Source organism: Oncorhynchus kisutch, linkage group LG23, assembly GCF_002021735.2.
Source record: "Oncorhynchus kisutch isolate 150728-3 linkage group LG23, Okis_V2, whole genome shotgun sequence".
NCBI classification, from domain to species: Eukaryota; Metazoa; Chordata; class Actinopteri; order Salmoniformes; family Salmonidae; genus Oncorhynchus; species Oncorhynchus kisutch.
The window spans coordinates 16,811,952-16,818,418 of NC_034196.2; positions in this window are offsets into that span (position 1 = coordinate 16,811,952).

Below are 6,467 nucleotides of genomic sequence, written 5' to 3' on the forward strand. Positions count from 1 at the left end.
TCCCACACCAGAAAGTGGGCAACAGGGCTGCCTAAATATGATCCCCAATCAGAGACAACGATAAACAGCTGTCTCTGATTGGGAACCATATCAGACCAACATAGAAATACAAAAACCCCTAGACCTACAACAACCCTAGACATACAAAACCCTAGACATACAACAACCCTAGACATACAAAACCCTAGACATACAACACTCGAGTACCCACCCTAGTCACATCCTGACCTAACCAAAATATATAGAAAAGCAGAGTTATCTAAGGTCAGGGTGTGACAAGAAAGCAGAGGTTTTTTTTTTAATGGAAGCCTCTTCAACATTATCCAGGTAGAGTCTGGCATTCCCTATGGTGGCTCATTAGGCCCCTTTGTTTTTTCAATCTTTACTAATGACCTGGCACTGAGTAAAGCCTGTGTCTATGAATTCTGATGACACTACATCATACACATCAGCTACCACAGCATGTGAAATCACTGCAAAACTTAAAACAAAGACCTGCAGTCAGTTTAAGAATTGGTGGCAAGTAATAAGCTAGTCCTAAATATTTCAAAGACTAAAAGCATTGTATTTGGGACAAATCATTAATGAAACCCTAAACCTCAACTAAATATTGTAATGAATGGAAATTGAGCAAGTTGAGGAAGGAAAGGAAAGGGGATACCTAGTCAGTTACACAACTGAGGCATTCAACCAAAATGTGTCTTCCGCATTTAACTCAATCTCTCTGCATCAGAGACTAAAGCGCTTGGTGTACCCCTGATTTGTAAACTGTCATGGTGTGAACATATTGATGCAACGGTAGCTAAGATCAAAGCAAATTTGTCACATGCGCTGAATACAACAGGTATAGACTTTACAGTGAAATGCTAACTTACGAGCCCCTAACAGACAGTGCAGTTTCAAAAAATACGGATAAGAATAAGAGAAAAGTAACAAGTAATTAAAGAGGAGCATTAAAAAAGAACAATATACACAGGGGGTGCCGGTACAGAGTCAATGTGCGGGGGCACCGGTTAGTTGAGGTAATATGTACATGTAGGTTGAGTTAATTGGAGTGACTATGCATAGATGACAACAGAGAGGAGCAGTGGTGTGGAGAGGGGAGCTGGGCAATGTGAATAGTCGGGGTAGTCATTTGACTAGATGTTCAGGAGTCTTACGGCTTGGGGGTAGAAGCTGTTTAGAAGCCTCTTGGACCTAGACTTCGTGCTCTGGTACTGCTTGCCGTGTGGTAGCAGAGAGAACAGTCTATGCTGGGGTGGCTGGAGTTGTTGACAATTTTTAGGGCCTTCCTCTGACACCGCCTGGTATAGAGGTCCTGGATGGCAGGAAGCTTTGCACCAGTGATGTACTGGGCCGTACGCACTACCCTCTGTAGTGCCTTGCGGTCGGAGGCAGAGCAGTTGCCATACCAGGCAGTGATGCAAAAAGTCAGGATGCTCTCGATGTTGCAGCTGTAGAACATTTTGTGGATCTGAGGACCCATGCCAAATCTTTTCAGTCTCCTGACGGGGAATAGGTTTTGTCGTGCCCGCTTCACGACTGTCATTGTGTGCTTGGACCATGTTAGTTTGTTGGTGATGTGGACACCAAGGAACTTGAAGCTCTCAACCTGCTCCATTGCAGCCCCTTCAATGAGAATGGGGACGTGCGCAGTCCTCTTTTTCCTGTCGTCCACAATCATCTCCTTTGACTTGGACATGTTGAGGGAGAGGTTGTTGTCCTGGCACCACACGGCCAGGTCTCTGACCTCCTTATAGGCTGTCTCGTCGTTGTCGGTGATCAGGCCTACCACTGTGTCATCAGCTAATTTAATGATGGTGTTGGAGTCGTGCCTGGCCGTGCAGTCATGAGTGAACAGGGAGTACAGGAGAGGGCTGAGCACGCACCCCCGAGGGGCCCGTCTTGAGGATCAGTGAGGCGGATGTGTTGTTACCTACCCTTACCACCTGGGGGCGGTCCGTCAGGAAGTCCAGGATCCAGTTGCAGAGGGAGGAGTTTAGTCCCAGGGTTCTTAGCTTATTGATGAGCTTTGAGGGCACTATGGTGTTGAACGCTGAGCTGTAGTCAATGAATAGCATTCTCACATAGGTGTTCCTTTTTGTCCAGGTACGAAAGGGCAGTGTGGAGTGCAATAGAGACTGCATCTGTGGATCTGTTGGGGCGGTATGCAAATTGGAGTGGGTCTAGGGTTTTTGAGATTATGGTGGTGGTTTGAGCCATGACCAGCCTTTCAAAGCACTTCATGGCTACAGACATGAGTGCTACAGGTTGGTAGTTATTTAGACATGTTACCTTAGTGTTCTTGGGCACAGGTACTATGGAGGTCTGCTTAAAACATGTTGGTATTACAGACTCGGACAGGGAGAGGTTGAAAATGTCAGTGAAGACACTTGCTAGTTGGTCAGCACATGCTCGCAGTACACATCCTGGTAATCCATCTGGCCCAGCGCCCTTGTAAATGTTGACCTGTCTAAAGGTCTTACCTACATCGGCTGTGGAGAGCGTGATCACACAGTCTTCCGGTACAGCTGTTGCTCTCATGGATCTTTGTGTTATTTGCCTCGAAGCGAGCATAGAAGTAGTTTAGCTTGTCCGGTAGGTCTGCGCCACTGGGCAGCTCTCGGCTGTGCTTCCCTTTGTCATCTGTAATGGTTTGCAGTCCCTGTCACATCTGACTAGCGTCAGAGCCGGTGTGGTATGACTCGATCGTAGTCCTGTATTGGCGCTTTGCCTGTTTGATGGTTCGTCTGAGGGTATAGCGGGATTTCTTATAAGCTTCCAGGTTAGAGTCCCGCTCCTTGAAAGCGGCAGCTCTAGCCTTTAGCTCAGTGTGAATGCTGCCTATAATGGGGAGAGGTCGGCCCGTAATAAAGCACTGTTCTGCTTTCTTGACATTGCTATCAACAAAACAAGTCCCACAGGCCCTAGTTTTGTCGCACCTGGACTACTGACCAGTTATATGGTCAAGTGCCACAAAAAAAGGACATATGCAAATTACAGTTGGCCCAGAACAGAGCAGTATGGCTGGCCCTTAAATGTACACGGAGAGTTAACATCAATGACATGCATGTCAATTTCTCATGGCTCAAAGTAGAAGAGAGAATGCATCACTACTTGTCTTTGGGAGTGGTATTCACATGCTGAAAGCATCGAGCTGTCTGTTCAAATGACTAGCACTGCACAGAACTTTATTCCACATCAAGTAACTCATGCAAGCAGTAAAATCATGTAAAAAAACAGATGAACCTACACCTTGTGGAAAAATGCGTACTATGACGACACACACACGTACACCCACATCCACATGCACACACCCGTCAGTACACGCACTCTACACACACGTAAGCAAGGTGGTATTAGAAATGTTGCATTTTAGATATGTAGTGGTGTAATAATTATACGGACTGTTTTATAAAATGTTTGATTTTTGCAGAGGCCTGTGAAGTAGGTCTCAGCGAGATTACATACCCCCATAGTTGGTATAATATCAAGGATAAGGACCGGGATTTTTTATTTTAAAAGAACATCTGAACCCTCTAAACCTATAAAGCTTAAAAAAGGATTCTATAGAACTGTAAAGAGGATTATCTTTGAGTTGAACAGCCTCCTAACACTGAACCAAATAAAAATACTATTGAACTACAACCCTATTCAGAAACGTGTACAACTATCCGGGGATGATGAAGGAGCTATAAAGACCAGTGGTAATTTAGCCTACATGTTGGGGATGAATCCCAATAAATGGATATATTTATGTATATCCATGTCACATGTATTGCTGCTGGAGAGACGAAGCAGGTACGGGGAGTAACATTTTATAAATAACGGACATATGACGAGACACGCACAGCTTCAGCAAACAGAAACTAAGACAAAAAACAATCAGTCCAACAGTGGGGATCAGAGCTGGGGAACAGACAGATATAGGGGAGGAACTAGCAGGTGATAAGTGAGTCCAGGTTAGTCCAATAACGCTGATGTGAGTGACGAGGGAGGGCAGGTGTGAGTGATGGATGGCAGGAGTGTGTGATGCAGGGTAATCTGCCGCCCTCAAGCGCCAGGGGAAGGGAAGAGCGGGAGCAGATGTGACAATACATGCATGTGTATACCGACATCATATCCTATCAAAGGGTAGGAGACAGTTATGTGCCCCTCCTGAGAACAGTTCAGATATACAGTGCCTTGCGAAAGTATTCGGCCCCCTTGAACTTTGCGACCTTTTGCCACATTTCAGGCTTCAAACATAAAGATATAAAACTGTATTTTTTTGTGAAGAATCAACAACAAGTGGGACACAATCATGAAGTGGAACGACATTTATTGGATATTTCAAACTTTTTTAACAACTCAAAAACTGAAAAATTGGGCGTGCAAAATTATTCAGCCCCCTTAAGTTAATACTTTGTAGCGCCACCTTTTGCTGCGATTACAGTAAAATTATACCTATTGACAGAAATAATTTTTTACAGAGGGTTACACATTATATGCTTTCAATTTATCACACCTAAATGTCAATTTATCACACCTATGGCACCACACAATATTGTCAGGTTTCTGAGATAATACATCTTCAGAATTCTCTAAAATACCTTTTACAAAACAAGTTTTACCGCTATTGGATGGGCCTGCGAATAAGGCCGAAAATGATAGTTGCAACCTGGGATCAAAACTTCTACAGCAGCCGTTTATATCTTGAGGGTGAAGACACACAGGGTTTGTAACATAAAGTCAGTAACCAAAGGGCAAGGTGGTCCCGTCAGGCAAAAGCAATCTCTTGTTATAGACTACCCAGAATATTTTAGTAAGTGGGGCATTACGTAGATGAAACCCCTTTGTATCAAACTTTTTGTAGGAGTTCAACATTTCTAATACACTATTCCGGTCATTTATGAACCCCTAAGCGTGTGATTGATTCCAAGTTTACACACAAGGTATTTTCATAGTTTTGTGTCACGCCTTTGGCTTTCAACACCACGTGATTGTTTTTAGTCCTAAAAGCTTTTGGGGCTTAAGGATGACCACTCTATGATATGATCACCATCTTCCAGTTCACTTGTTAAACCACCCAGATAGTTGCTAAGTGGGGGGTTCCAATCACCCTGTTTGCTTACATAGACCACAGAGTCTGTGTCGTGGTAAAGAACCATCCTCTGCACCTGCTCCACGAGGGTGTATAGTTCAAGTTGCCCATAGGGCGTGGTAAATGCTGCAAGAAGCACATTTACATTACCAGGGGGTAGAACCCACTTCTTGTTACGTCGCCATTGCACCAGGGCTATGTCTTGACTCAAGAACGAGAGATGTGAAATTTCATATTGGTCTGAAAAAACTAATTCCATAAATTCTTCGGGATCTTTAATGATTGATGTTGTTGACATTTTACGTCTTTGGCCATTTTTCCCCCAAAGCGCATTCAAAAAATAATTTCAATACATTTATTTTGGTTTTGTTGACCTCTATTCTGTCAGGGTCAAGATGTATGCCTTCTTTTTCATGATAGTCCTGAATGTATCTGTCTTTGCTCTTTTGATCTGTGACTAATGCAGGATACCCTGAAGCCATTTGCTTGCATCTCAAGAAAGTCTTGATGTACTCTTTAAAAAGAGTGTCTGATTTCCTGGGAAAGTTCCACACTTTGAAGATTTTGGCCACATGATACACCTTCTCTATAGCCTTAGAGAATTCAATGGTGACCCATACGCCAGTCAAGGCTCTTTCTTGATCTGAATGATCACAGGGCTTTTCCTGGTTGTTATTTTCACTGCAGGTGCGACAGAGGGGAAAGAAGACTTCAGCAAGACTGGAATCCTGCAGATTTGTCTTTGTGAATGCCGAATGAATCATGCCACGTACAAGGTTGTCCTAGAAGAAAACTTGCTTCCTTCTGCTCTGACGATGTTCCCCAACTCTGAGGATTGGTTTTTGCAGAAGGACAATGCTCCATGCCACACAACTTTCCAACTTAATAAAATTTAAAAAATCCTCAATAGTGGTAGAGATTACCTCTGGGAGCCAACTCCAAAGAGACCATATTCAAGCCCTCCATCCCCCAGTCATTCAAACGTAGGAACTGGTTCCTCCAGGCTCCACACCCACCCCCGCCCGGCCATCTAGAGGTGTGAAGAGGACAGCCCACAAGTGGAGGAGGGCCAGTTCACCAGTTGCAACCACCGAGGTAGAGGACCGTTGGCACACTGTGCTAGAGGATAATGTGGAGCCACTTCCACCAACATTTCGACCTAAAAGGCAGCCAGGACCTCAGCTGGACATGACTGGAAAGTACAGCCCCTTCGTCTTTGTGTGTAGACGTACATGTTTTATTACCATAGCATTTTTGTATGTTCTCTATAGTTATGTACTTGAAAACATAAATTCAGTGACTCGCTCCTGCAGGTTCATGCTCTACAACATCCGTAGAGTATGAACTTACCTCACACGGGAAGCGGCGCAGGTACAAATCCAGG